This window comes from Strongylocentrotus purpuratus, unplaced genomic scaffold (assembly GCF_000002235.5).
Source record: "Strongylocentrotus purpuratus isolate Spur 01 unplaced genomic scaffold, Spur_5.0 spur5_scaffold_21, whole genome shotgun sequence".
NCBI classification, from domain to species: domain Eukaryota; kingdom Metazoa; phylum Echinodermata; class Echinoidea; order Camarodonta; family Strongylocentrotidae; genus Strongylocentrotus; species Strongylocentrotus purpuratus.
In genome coordinates this window covers 14,079,318-14,094,236 of record NW_022145607.1, presented here as the reverse complement: position 1 = coordinate 14,094,236, position 14,919 = coordinate 14,079,318, and positions in this window count along the sequence as shown.

Genomic DNA, 14,919 nt, shown 5'->3' with positions numbered 1-14,919 from the left:
GGCAAGAGATGGGCACATTTTTTATATCGGTAGGTATTGCATTCCAAGTAATCACTCCAGAATATTTTACTGATCTACGTGAAGTATGGTATTTAAACAATGGAATATATAAATATGATGATTATATGCTTCTGCATGTTGTGGATTCTATGCCAATTTCTTTTCTGTTTCTGTTGCATACAACATTCTTTCCGCTTGGAGCCTGTTGCCTGGAAGCAAGTTTGGACCTTTCTGCCAGGGATAGGGTACATTAAGCTACTGATTCCCCACCTTCTGGCAGGAATCACTGATCAGCTTACACTCCTCTGCTTCTTGCTTGCTGAGACCATTAAGTTGGCACTGCTCTGGATCGTGACAAACTCCCATTGATTTTGTCGTCCAGAAATTTTTCAAGTCCACCAGGTTGGCAAGCTTAACATTCAGTACTGTACTCTTCGTGGTCTGTTGTTCTGAGGTAGCTCCACAAACTACCCATCCTAAAGGAGAATGCCTTGCCGACAAATTCCCTTTCTCTCTTGTTTCTCTTTTATGGGGCTTAGCGTGGTCGATTCTTACTAAAACATTGATGGATCCAAAACCATGGTGTAGAAGATCCTTTTTCAGGTGGAATGTCCTTGCAAGTTCATCTACCTGAACTTCTGATACATTATTGTTGATGCAATCCAACCCAAGTACTGACACTCTGTAAGCCTGCTTGCCTTCAAGGGATGGTGGTCTCATCCGATACAGTTTTTTCTGCACTTTTTCAACATGGCCCTCAAGTTTAGTGATGTTGATTGTGATTGGTTTCCCAACTTCTGCCATCAACTGCTTCACAAGACTTATCTGAGCTCCTGAATCTAGTAGACAGTTGGCTGTTGAGCTCTTCTGATTTGGACCAAGAACTTTCACCGTAACCGCTGGCAGTAGGGCAAACTTTCCAGCTACACTGGCTACTATCTTCTGGTTTGGACTTCCCTGTGCAGCAGAGGATGGCTCCCTGTTTAACTGTTTAGAGCACCTCTTCCTTCTCTTGCAGGTTCCCATGTTGCGCTCTCTGCCTGCCTTCTTGAGACAACTGAAACAAGCATGATTGACTCTCATCAACTGAAATGTCTCTGTTTGACTCTTGGAGAGGACCTGCTTGCAATGATTAATCCAATGATCAGAGGATTCACAGATACAGCATTTGTATTGGGTAAATTGGTTACTCTCACTACTCTGTTTATTGTCGTCAGCACTAATAGATGGTGAATGGTGTTCTTCTGTCTGCTGCCAGTACTTGCACTTCTATGCAGTGCAGTGGCCTGCATACGTGTCTTCATCTCTGTCTCCATCCAGTCCAGGAAGTGCTGCAAACTGACATCCTGGTCGGCCGTATCTAAATGGTGGAACCACACCTTCCGGTCTTCAAGGGTCAACCTGTGCTCTATCAGAGCCAACGTTTGGCCGTTTTGATGTCTTGTGGACAGCCAACTTCTTTTTGTGTGTTTAAGCTTCACCTCAATAGATGCACTAGATGGAAAAATCTGGAGTCGTCTCCATCCATCAATTCAATTCAATTCAATTCAATAAGGGTTTTATTCACATGACATTCTGGCAGCCGAAGCTGAATTGCAGGTCATTTACAAGGTATAGTGGTTAAAATACAGCATTGTACATGTAAACATAAAATAAAATTAATGACATATAAAAGGATAAATATACTAGATACATTCATACGCATAATAGACATCATCATTTAACATAAATATACAAAATGCATTATGTTTACTTTTTAAAATAATAATCATTTAAGATGCGAACAAAATAGGGAATAGAGCTATTATTAAAGGTAAAGAACAGTATTGGAAACGCCCCAATTTCAAAAAAATGAAATGGAAGCTCTCATTACCAATCATGTGAAAGAATATGTTTTGACTAATACATGATGATAAAAAATTTGCCGGGAAACCGCCTACTAATTCATATATTTGGTAAACTTGTTTCTCTCATGGTCTGTGAGAGATATAGGGTAGTCCCATATACATCTTTCTGTGTATAGTGCTTGTAACTTTACGAAGAATTGGCCAAATTTCTTATCATTTTGATGATTCCAGAACCTTGCAGATGCTAGATGCTAGATGATCAACCTTTTCTGATCGATTCCACAACGTTTCTTTCACAATGCAATCGCATGACCATAACTGGTCTTTACCTTTAAAGCGATTGGTTTTACAAATCCCTAAACTAGTTCACATCATGGATTATGGCATATCTGCTATGAATCACCGGTCCCGAAAACACAGTTCAGATATGCCCAAGCAGCATCGTAATTGGTGCCTACCCCTCTAATCATGTCAAAGGGCTTCCCTTCGAGGCAGGTACGCAGTATGGCGACCCCATCTCTTTTGCTATATCGACCACCACTTTTGGTAGTAAGCCCTGTGCCTTATCTCTAATTCTTTGAATGTTACTTCCAAACCTTTAAAAGCCTCATTGACCTCAGGATCCCTGTCATTGTCCAACAAGTAATGCAAGCTAGGCCTTGGAAATCCGGGTTAGCTTGGCCTAGCTTCGCAGTTCTCCTCTTCATTTTGTGGTCCTTCACATCTGGTGGAGTTGCCATATAAGTTAAATTTATTTCCTTCGATCGTCTCCGATTCCAGGTCAGCTTGAAATCGAATGTGATGAACAGTTGGAAGAGAGTGAATACAGAAGTTTAGGAGTCCAGCTGTAAATGGAGCTTTACAGCCATGAATTAAGCTTTTATTCTATCGTATTTCTGTGGTGGGATAAAACTTCCATCAGGAATAATTGTACGGCAACTGACAGGTTACCTGGTAATCTTGTCAAACTTGACCAGAATTTGACTGCGTACTGCTGTGATTAAAAAACATGGCGACAGTGACAACCTCGACCTATGGTATCTTCAAAGTCTTACAAAGTCATAATTTTAAACTTGGCAAAAAATGTTCGCTCTGTGAAACATACTATTACTATGTTAAAGATAGATTGTGGATGCCCTTGTGTGCTATATGGCATGGAAAGAATAGCCTTAATGTTCCACCTACAGTCTTTTGCAACTGTTTAAGATCATCAGGAATTGATCATTTATGTCGCTTAGCCTGCATTCGATTATCTTATATATATATATATATACTTGTATTTTTATCAATATCCCAAATATATCAATCAGAATAGTACTTTATGATTCCATTTGGATAAATTTTGTTTTCTTTCTTTTGTCCTTTTTCATTGAAAAAACGCAGTCAGAGAAAGAAAATTCCAGATTCAAAGGCCCTCAAAGTGACCCACAATCAAGAGAGCTATACTAAAAATCTAAATGTACAACTAGCAAGAAGATTGGATCTGAGAGACTGCTGAGCACAATTTCATTTCAAAATTGTCAAGAAGATTGTCAATTTCCTGTCAAGAAAGTGTGTGATTATTCTTTCAAAATGTGTCCCACTGTGATCTTCAAAGCATTGTGGTGAAGGATATATAAATTCTTAATGAATTATCTTTGCAACCTACTCTGAGAAATGGTAATTTAAGCACTATACCTGTTGCCATTTAAGCATTGAATATGAATAAGTTCCTCTTGTTCATTGGTTAATATTTGTTTTCATTTGTTATGCATTTTGTTTGTGTACTCTTAAATTTTTGCATATGACTATCATTAGAATCTGATCTTTTTTTTAATTGAAATTGTCCTTACTAATCAGGTCAAGTTATGTAAGGCATATTACATCATTCATTGTGGGTCATTATCTTGCTTGTTGAATAGTTAACCCCCCCCCCCCCTCTTTTAATATTTTTATACTGTTTTACAAAATGCAATTTTTGGTAACAAAATTTTGACTGATAGGATTTACGTTTTTTAAGTTTATTTTAGGCAAACAAGCTGGATCCCTATGCATTTTTGGGATATGATACATATGTTCTGTGGTATGATTAGTGTATGATTCGATTTAATCAATTTGAAGCTCTTGTGTGCTAAAATGTGAATTATGGTTATATTTCATGCAATACTTGTAGATGCATTTTTTTTTAAATTTAGCACCATATATGTACATATGTGCAATTCAGCAACTGGCTGCGAGACATGTTTGAATAAAACCTTTATTTAATTGAATCAGATTTTAACTGCATATTAAAGAAAATAAACCTGAAAGCAATTTTGGCCAAAATAAAAACTTTGTTTAGTTTATCTATTTACTTCCTCTTTTTTGGATAAATATTGTATTTTTGTATCAATTTTTATTTTGTTAAATGTTATGGGTTTATAGATATAAGATGTTTTTCTAATTGGATTTTGTTAAATCACACCATCTACCTCTTTAACCATTTGTGTGTGTCACATCAGCTCAAAACCACCGGCTTGCATTCTTCCACTGGGTCTTTGCATTTCTCGGTTACCGGAACTTTCCTGAATAATCAAGACCTTATTCCAAATTTACAAGGGGTCATGAAAGATCAGAGACCAACACTACATTATTAAATTGTTGTGTTGGAATATTTTCACATTAAAAGAGATACGCATAACCTAAAGGACCATTTATAATTTGTTTAATTATTTTCATTTAGTTTACCTGACTTTCAAAAGTATACTTTCACAATAAAATGTGAATAATATACGATTTTGACAAAAATGGCAAGGGGTTAGCCCATCTTTTTGGCCAAAAATCATGAATTTTTCAAAAAGGCTTATTTTTATATCTTTTCATCTCTTGGACCCTGTCTATTCAAAATATGTTATTGTAGATCATTTTATGAAATGTTAAAAAATGACACTTTTTGACAAAAATGGCAAGGGGTTAGCCCATCTTTTTGGCCAAAATTCACGAATTTTCAAAAAGGCTTATTTTCATATCTTTTCATCTCTTGGACCCCCGTCTATTCAAAATATGTTATTGCAGATCATTTCATGAAATATGAAAAAATGACACTTTTTGACAAAAATGGCAAGGGGTAAGCCCATCTTTTTGGCCAAAAATCATGAATTTTCAAAAAGGCTTATTTTCATATCTTTTCATCTCTTGGACCCCTGTCTTTTCAAAATATGTTATTGCAGATCATTTCATGAAATGTGAAATAATTACACTTTTTGACAAAACTGGCAAGGGGTTAGCCCATGTTTTCGGCCAAAATTCATGAATTTTCAAAAAGGCTTATTTTCATATCTTTACATCTCTTGGACCCTTGTGTATTCAAAATATATTATTGCAAATCATTTCATGAAATGTTGAAATATGCCTCTTTTTGACAAAATGGCAAGGGGTTAGTCCGTCTTTTTGGCCAAAATTCATGAATTTTCAAAAAGGCTTATTATCCTATCTTTTCATCTTTTGGACCCCTGTCTATTCAAAATATGTTATTGCAGATCATTTCATGAAATATGAAATAATGACACTTTTTGACAAAACTGGAAAGGGGTTAGCCCATGTTTTTGGCCAAAATTCATGAATTTTCAAAAAAAAATTTGTTCATATCTTTACATCTCTTGGACCCTTGTGTATTCAAAATATGTTATTGCAAATCATTTCATGAAATGTTGAAATATGCCACTTTTTGACAAAAATGGCAAGGGGTTAGCCCGTCTTTTTGACCAAAATTCATGAATTTTCAAAAAGGCTTGTTTTCATATCTTTTCATCTCTTGGACCACTGTCTATTCAAAATATGTTATTGCAGATCATTTCATGAAATATGAAATAATGACACTTTTTGACAAAAATGGCAAGGGGTTGGCCCATCTTTTTGGCCAAAAATCATGAATTTTCAAAAAGGCTTATTTTCATATCTTTTCATCTCTTGGACCCCTGTCTATTCAAAATTTGTTATTGCAGATCATTTCATGAAATGTTAAAAAATGAACCTTTTTGACAAAAATGGCAAGGGGTTAGCCCATCTTTTTGGCCAAAAATCATGAATTTTCAAAAAGGCTTATTTTCATATTTTTTCATCTCTTGGACCTCTGTCTATTCAAAATATGTTATTGCAGATCATTTCATGAAATATGAAATAATGACACTTTTTGACAAAAATGACAATGGGTTCACTCTTTTTGGCCAAAAATCATGAATTTTCAAAAAGGCTTATTTTCATATCTTTTCATCTCTTGGACCCCTGTCTTTTCAAAATATGTTATTGCAGATCATTTCATGAAATATGAAATAATGACACTTTTTGACAAAACTGGCAAGGGGTTAGCCCATGTTTTCGGCCAAAATTCATGAATTTTCAAAAAGGCTTATTTTCATATCTTTACATCTCTTGGACCCTTGTGTATTCAAAATATATTATTGCAAATCATTTCATGAAATGTTGAAATATGCCTTTTTTTGACAAAAATGGCAAGGGGTTAGTCCGTCTTTTTGGCCAAAATTCATGAATTTTCAAAAAGGCTTATTATCCTATCTTTTCATCTTTTGGACCCCTGTCTATTCAAAATATGTTATTGCAGATCATTTCATGAAATATGAAATAATGACACTTTTTGACAAAACTGGCAAGGGGTTAGCCCATGTTTTTGGCCAAAATTCATGAATTTTCAAAAAAGTTTTTGTTCATATCTTTACATCTCTTGGACCCTTGTGTATTCAAAATATGTTATTGCAAATCATTTCATGAAATGTTGAAATATGCCACTTTTTGACAAAAATGGCAAGGGGTTAGCCCGTCTTTTTGACCAAAATTCATGAATTTTCAAAAAGGCTTGTTTTCATATCTTTTCATCTCTTGGACCACTGTCTATTCAAAATATGTTATTGCAGATCATTTCATGAAATATGAAATAATGACACTTTTTGACAAAAATGGCAAGGGGTTGGCCCATCTTTTTGGCCAAAAATCATGAATTTTCAAAAAGGCTTATTTTCATATCTTTTCATCTCTTGGACCCCTGTCTATTCAAAATTTGTTATTGCAGATCATTTCATGAAATGTTAAAAAATGAACCTTTTTGACAAAAATGGCAAGGGGTTAGCCCATCTTTTTGGCCAAAAATCATGAATTTTCAAAAAGGCTTATTTTCGTATCTTTTCATCTCTTGGACCCCTGTTTATTCAAAATATGTTATTGCAGATCATTTCATGAATTGATAAAAAATTACACTTTTCGACAAAAATGGCAAAGGGTTAGCCCATCTTTTTGGCCAAAAATCATGAATTTTCAAAAAAGCTTATTTTCATATTTTTTCATCTCTTGGACCTCTGTCTATTCAAAATATGTTATTGCAGATCATTTCATGAAATATGAAATAATGACACTTTTTGACAAAAATGACAAGGGTTCACTCTTTTCGGCCAAAATTCATGAATTTTCAAAAAGGCTTATTTTCATATCTTTACATCTCTTGGACCCTTGTGTATTCAAAATATATTATTGCAGATCATTTCATGAAATGTTAAAAAATGAACCTTTTTGACAAAAATGGCAAGGGGTTAGCCCATCTTTTTGGCCAAAAATCATGAATTTTTCAAAAAGGCTTATTTTCGTATCTTTTCATCTCTTGGACCCCTGTTTATTCAAAATATGTTATTGCAGATCATTTCATGAATTGATAAAAAATTACACTTTTCGACAAAAATGGCAAAGGGTTAGCCCATCTTTTTGGCCAAAAATCATGAATTTTCAAAAAAGCTTATTTTCATATTTTTTCATCTCTTGGACCTCTGTCTATTCAAAATATGTTATTGCAGATCATTTCATGAAATATGAAATAATGACACTTTTTGACAAAAATGACAATGGGTTCACTCTTTTCGGCCAAAATTCATGAATTTTCAAAAAGGCTTATTTTCATATCTTTACATCTCTTGGACCCTTGTGTATTCAAAATATATTATTGCAAATCATTTCATGAAATGTTGAAATATGCCTCTTTTTGACAAAAATGGCAAGGGGTTAGTCCGTCTTTTTGGCCAAAATTCATGAATTTTCAAAAAGGCTTATTATCCTATCTTTTTATTTCTCGGACCTCTGTCTATTCAAAATATGTTATTGCAGATCATTTCATGAAATGTTAAAAAATGACACTTTTTGACAAAAATGGCAAGGGGTTAGCCCATCTTTTTGGCCAAAAATCATGAATTTTCAAAAAGGCTTATTTTCATATCTTTTCATCTCTTGGACCCCTGTCTTTTCAAAATATGTTATTGCAGATCATTTCATGAAATGTTAAAAAAATGACACTTTTTGACAAAAATGAAAAGGGGTTAGCCCATATTTTTTGCCAAAAATCATGAATTTTCAAAAAGGCTTATTTTCATATCTTTTCATCTTTTGGACCCCTGTCTATTCAAAATATGTTATTGCAGATCATTTCATGAAATATGAAATAATGACACTTTTTGACAAAACTGGAAAGGGGTTAGCCCATGTTTTTGGCCAAAATTCATGAATTTTCAAAAAAGTTTTTGTTCATATCTTTACATCTCTTGGACCCTTGTGTATTCAAAATATGTTATTGAAATCATTTCAAGAAATGTTGAAATATGCCACTTTTTGACAAAAATGGCAAGGGGTTAGCCCGTCTTTTTGACCAAAATTCATGAATTTTCAAAAAGGCTTATTTTCATATCTTTACATCTCTTGGACCTCTGTCTATTCAAAATATGTTATTGCAGATTATTTCATGAAATATGAAATAATGACACTTTTTGACAAAAATGGCAAGGGGTTAGCCCATCTTTTTGGCCAAAAATCATGAATTTTCAAAAAGGCTTATTTTCATATCTTTTCATCTCTTGGACCCCTGTCTATTCAAAATTTGTTATTGCAGATCATTTCATGAAATGTTAAAAAATGAACCTTTTTGACAAAAATGGCAAGGGGTTAGCCCATTTTTTTGGCCAAAAATCATGAATTTTCAAAAAGGCTTATTTTTATATCTTTTCATCTCTTGGACCCCTGTCTATTCAAAATATGTTATTGCAGATCATTTCATGAATTGTTAAAAAATTACACTTTTCGACAAAAATGGCAAAGGGTTAGCCCATCTTTTTGGCCAAAAATCATGAATTTTCAAAAATGCTTATTTTCATATCTTTACATCTCTTGGACCCTTGTGTATTCAAAATATATTATTGCAAATCATTTCATGAAATGTTGAAATATGCCTCTTTTTGACAAAAATGGCAAGGGGTTAGTCCGTCTTTTTGGCCAAAATTCATGAATTTTCAAAAAGGCTTATTATCCTATCTTTTCATCTTTTGGACCCCTGTCTATTCAAAATATGTTATTGCAGATCATTTCATGAAATATGAAATAATGACACTTTTTGACAAAACTGGCAAGGGGTTAGCCCATGTTTTTGGCCAAAATTCATGAATTTTCAAAAAAGTTTTTGTTCATATCTTTACATCTCTTGGACCCCTGTCTATTCAAAATATGTTATTGCAGATCATTTCATGAAATGTTAAAAAAATGACACTTTTTGACAAAAATGGCAAGAGGTTAGCCCATCTTTTTGGCCAAAATTCATGAATTTTCAAAAAGGCTTATTTTCATATCTTTTCATCTCTTGGACCCCCGTCTATTCAAAATATGTTATTGCAGATCATTTTATGAAATGTTAAAAAATGACACTTTTTGACAAAAATGGCAAGGGGTTAGCCCATGTTTTTGGCCAAAATTCATGAATTTTCAAAAAAGTTTTTGTTCATATCTTTTCATCTCTTGGACCCCTGTCTATTCAAAATATGTTATTGCAGATCATTTCATGAATTGATAAAAAATTACACTTTTCGACAAAAATGGCAAAGGGTTAGCCCATCTTTTTGGCCAAAAATCATGAATTTTCAAAAAGGCTTATTTTCATATTTTTTCATCTCTTGGACCTCTGTCTATTCAAAATATGTTATTGCAGATCATTTCATGAAATATGAAATAATGACACTTTTTGACAAAAATGACAATGGGTTCACTCTTTTTGGCCAAAAATCATGAATTTTCAAAAAGGCTTATTTTCATATCTTTTCATCTCTTGGACCCCCGTCTATTCAAAATATGTTATTGCAGATCATTTTATGAAATGCTAAAAAATGACACTTTTTGACAAAAATGGCAAGGGGTTAGCCCATTTTTTTGGCCAAAATTCATGAATTTTCAAAAAGGCTTATTTTCATATCTTTACATCTCTTGGACCCTTGTGTATTCAAAATATATTATTGCAAATCATTTCATGAAATGTTGAAATATGCCTCTTTTTGACAAAAATGGCAAGGGGTTAGTCCGTCTTTTTGGCCAAAATTCATGAATTTTCAAAAAGGCTTATTATCCTATCTTTTCATCTTTTGGACCCCTGTCTATTCAAAATATGTTATTGCAGATCATTTCATGAAATATGAAATAATGACACTTTTTGACAAAACTGGCAAGGGGTTAGCCCATGTTTTTGGCCAAAATTCATGAATTTTCAAAAAAGTTTTTGTTCATATCTTTACATCTCTTGGACCCTTGTGTATTCAAAATATGTTATTGCAAATCATTTCATGAAATGTTGAAATATGCCACTTTTTGACAAAAATGGCAAGGGGTTAGCCCGTCTTTTTGACCAAAATTCATGAATTTTCAAAAAGGCTTGTTTTCATATCTTTTCATCTCTTGGACCACTGTCTAATCAAAATATGTTATTGCAGATCATTTCATGAAATATGAAATAATGACACTTTTTGACAAAAATGGCAAGGGGTTGCCCATCTTTTTGGCCAAAAATCATGAATTTTCAAAAAGGCTTATTTTCATATCTTTTCATCTCTTGGACCCCTGTCTATTCAAAATTTGTTATTGCAGATCATTTCATGAAATGTTAAAAAATGAACCTTTTTGACAAAAATGGCAAGGGGTTAGCCCATCTTTTTGGCCAAAAATCATGAATTTTCAAAAAGGCTTATTTTCGTATCTTTTCATCTCTTGGACCCCTGTCTATTCAAAATATGTTATTGCAGATCATTTCATGAATTGATAAAAAATTACACTTTTCGACAAAAATGGCAAAGGGTTAGCCCATCTTTTTGGCCAAAAATCATGAATTTTCAAAAAAGCTTATTTTCATATTTTTTCATCTCTTGGACCTCTGTCTATTCAAAATATGTTATTGCAGATCATTTCATGAAATATGAAATAATGACACTTTTTGACAAAAATGACAATGGGTTCACTCTTTTTGGCCAAAAATCATGAATTTTCAAAAAGGCTTATTTTCATATCTTTTCATCTCTTGGACCCCTGTCTTTTCAAAATATGTTATTGCAGATCATTTCATGAAATATGAAATAATGACACTTTTTGACAAAAATGGCAAGGGGTTAGCCCATGTTTTCGGCCAAAATTCATGAATTTTCAAAAAGGCTTATTTTCATATCTTTACATCTCTTGGACCCTTGTGTATTCAAAATATATTATTGCAAATCATTTCATGAAATGTTGAAATATGCCTCTTTTTGACAAAAATGGCAAGGGGTTAGTCCGTCTTTTTGGCCAAAATTCATGAATTTTCAAAAAGGCTTATTATCCTATCTTTTTATTTCTCGGACCTCTGTCTATTCAAAATATGTTATTGCAGATCATTTCATGAAATGTTAAAAAATGAACTTTTTGACAAAAATGGCAAGGGGTTAGCCCATCTTTTTGGCCAAAAATCATGAATTTTCAAAAAGGCTTATTTTCGTATCTTTTCATCTCTTGGACCCCTGTCTATTCAAAATATGTTATTGCAGATCATTTCATGAATTGATAAAAAATTACACTTTTCGACAAAAATGGCAAAGGGTTAGCCCATCTTTTTGGCCAAAAATCATGAATTTTCAAAAAAGCTTATTTTCATATTTTTTCATCTCTTGGACCTCTGTCTATTCAAAATATGTTATTGCAGATCATTTCATGAAATATGAAATAATGACACTTTTTGACAAAAATGACAAGGGGTTCACTCTTTTCGGCCAAAATTCATGAATTTTCAAAAAGGCTTATTTTCATATCTTTACATCTCTTGGACCCTTGTGTATTCAAAATATATTATTGCAAATCATTTCATGAAATGTTGAAATATGCACTTTTTGACAAAAATGGCAAGGGGTTAGTCCGTCTTTTTGGCCAAAATTCATGAATTTTCAAAAAGGCTTATTATCATATCTTTTTATTTTCGGACCTCTGTCTATTCAAAATATGTTATTGCAGATCATTTCATGAAATGTTAAAAAATGACACTTTTTGACAAAAATGGCAAGGGGTTAGCCCATCTTTTTGGCCAAAAATCATGAATTTTCAAAAAGGCTTATTTTCATATCTTTTCATCTCTTGGACCCCTGTCTTTTCAAAATATGTTATTGCAGATCATTTCATGAAATGTTAAAAAAATGACACTTTTTGACAAAAATGGCAAGGGGTTAGCCCATATTTTTTGCCAAAAATCATGAATTTTCAAAAAGGCTTATTTTCATATCTTTTCATCTCTTGGACCCCTGTCTATTCAAAATATGTTATTGCAGATCATTTCATGAAATATGAAATAATGACACTTTTTGACAAAAATGGCAAGGGGTTAGCCCATGTTTTTGGCCAAAATTCATGAATTTTCAAAAAAGTTTTTTTCATATCTTTACATCTCTTGGACCCTGTCTATTCAAAATATGTTATTGCAATCATTTCATGAAATGTTGAAATATGCCACTTTTTGACAAAAATGGCAAGGGGTTAGCCCGTCTTTTTGACCAAAATTCATGAATTTTCAAAAAGGCTTATTTTCATATCTTTACATCTCTTGGACCTCTGTCTATTCAAAATATGTTATTGCAGATCATTTCATGAAATATGAAATAATGACACTTTTTGACAAAAATGGCAAGGGGTTAGCCCATCTTTTTGGCCAAAAATCATGAATTTTCAAAAAGGCTTATTTTCATATCTTTTCATCTCTTGGACCCCTGTCTATTCAAAATTGTTATTGCAGATCATTTCATGAAATGTTAAAAAATGACCTTTTTGACAAAAATGGCAAGGGGTTAGCCCATTTTTTTGGCCAAAAATCATGAATTTTCAAAAAGGCTTATTTTTATATCTTTTCATCTCTTGGACCCCTGTCTATTCAAAATATGTTATTGCAGATCATTTCATGAATTGTTAAAAAATGACACTTTTTGACAAAAATGGCAAAGGGTTAGCCCATCTTTTTGGCCAAAAATCATGAATTTTCAAAAATGCTTATTTTCATATCTTTACATCTCTTGGACCCTTGTGTATTCAAAATATATTATTGCAGATCATTTCATGAAATGTTGAAATATGCCTCTTTTTGACAAAAATGGCAAGGGGTTAGTCCATCTTTTTGGCCAAAATTCATGAATTTTCAAAAAGGCTTATTTTCTATCTTTTCATCTTTTGGACCCTGTCTATTCAAAATATGTTATTGCAGATCATTTCATGAAATATGAAATAATGACACTTTTTGACAAAAATGGCAAGGGGTTAGCCCATGTTTTTGGCCAAAATTCATGAATTTTCAAAAAAGTTTTTGTTCATATCTTTACATCTCTTGGACCCCTGTCTATTCAAAATATGTTATTGCAGATCATTTCATGAAATGTTAAAAAAATGACACTTTTTGACAAAAATGGCAAGGGGTTAGCCCATCTTTTTGGCCAAAATTCATGAATTTTCAAAAAGGCTTATTTTCATATCTTTTCATCTCTTGGACCCCGTCTATTCAAAATATGTTATTGCAGATCATTTCATGAAATGTTAAAAAATGACACTTTTTGACAAAAATGGCAAGGGGTTAGCCCATGTTTTTGGCCAAAATTCATGAATTTTCAAAAAAGTTTTTTTCATATCTTTTCATCTCTTGGACCCCTGTCTATTCAAAATATGTTATTGCAGATCATTTCATGAATTGATAAAAAATGACACTTTTCGACAAAAATGGCAAAGGGTTAGCCCATCTTTTTGGCCAAAAATCATGAATTTTCAAAAAGGCTTATTTTCATATTTTTTCATCTCTTGGACCTCTGTCTATTCAAAATATGTTATTGCAGATCATTTCATGAAATATGAAATAATGACACTTTTTGACAAAAATGACAAGGGGTTCACTCTTTTTGGCCAAAAATCATGAATTTTCAAAAAGGCTTATTTTCATATCTTTTCATCTCTTGGACCCCCGTCTATTCAAAATATGTTATTGCAGATCATTTTATGAAATGCTAAAAAATGACACTTTTTGACAAAAATGGCAAGGGGTTAGCCCATTTTTTTGGCCAAAATTCATGAATTTTCAAAAAGGCTTATTTTCATATCTTTACATCTCTTGGACCTTGTGTATTCAAAATATATTATTGCAATCATTTCATGAAATGTTGAAATATGACTCTTTTTGACAAAAATGGCAAGGGGTTAGTCCGTCTTTTTGGCCAAAATTCATGAATTTTCAAAAAGGCTTATTATCCTATCTTTTCATCTTTTGGACCCCTGTCTATTCAAAATATGTTATTGCAGATCATTTCATGAAATATGAAATAATGACACTTTTTGACAAAAATGGCAAGGGGTTAGCCCATGTTTTTGGCCAAAATTCATGAATTTTCAAAAAGTTTTTTTCATATCTTTACATCTCTTGGACCCTTGTCTATTCAAAATATGTTATTGCAGATCATTTCATGAAATGTTGAAATATGCCACTTTTTGACAAAAATGGCAAGGGGTTAGCCCGTCTTTTTGACCAAAATTCATGAATTTTCAAAAAGGCTTGTTTTCATATCTTTTCATCTCTTGGACCACTGTCTATTCAAAATATGTTATTGCAGATCATTTCATGAAATATGAAATAATGACACTTTTTGACAAAAATGGCAAGGGGTTGGCCCATCTTTTTGGCCAAAAATCATGAATTTTCAAAAAGGCTTATTTTCATATCTTTTCATCTCTTGGACCCCTGTCTATTCAAAATTTGTTATTGCAG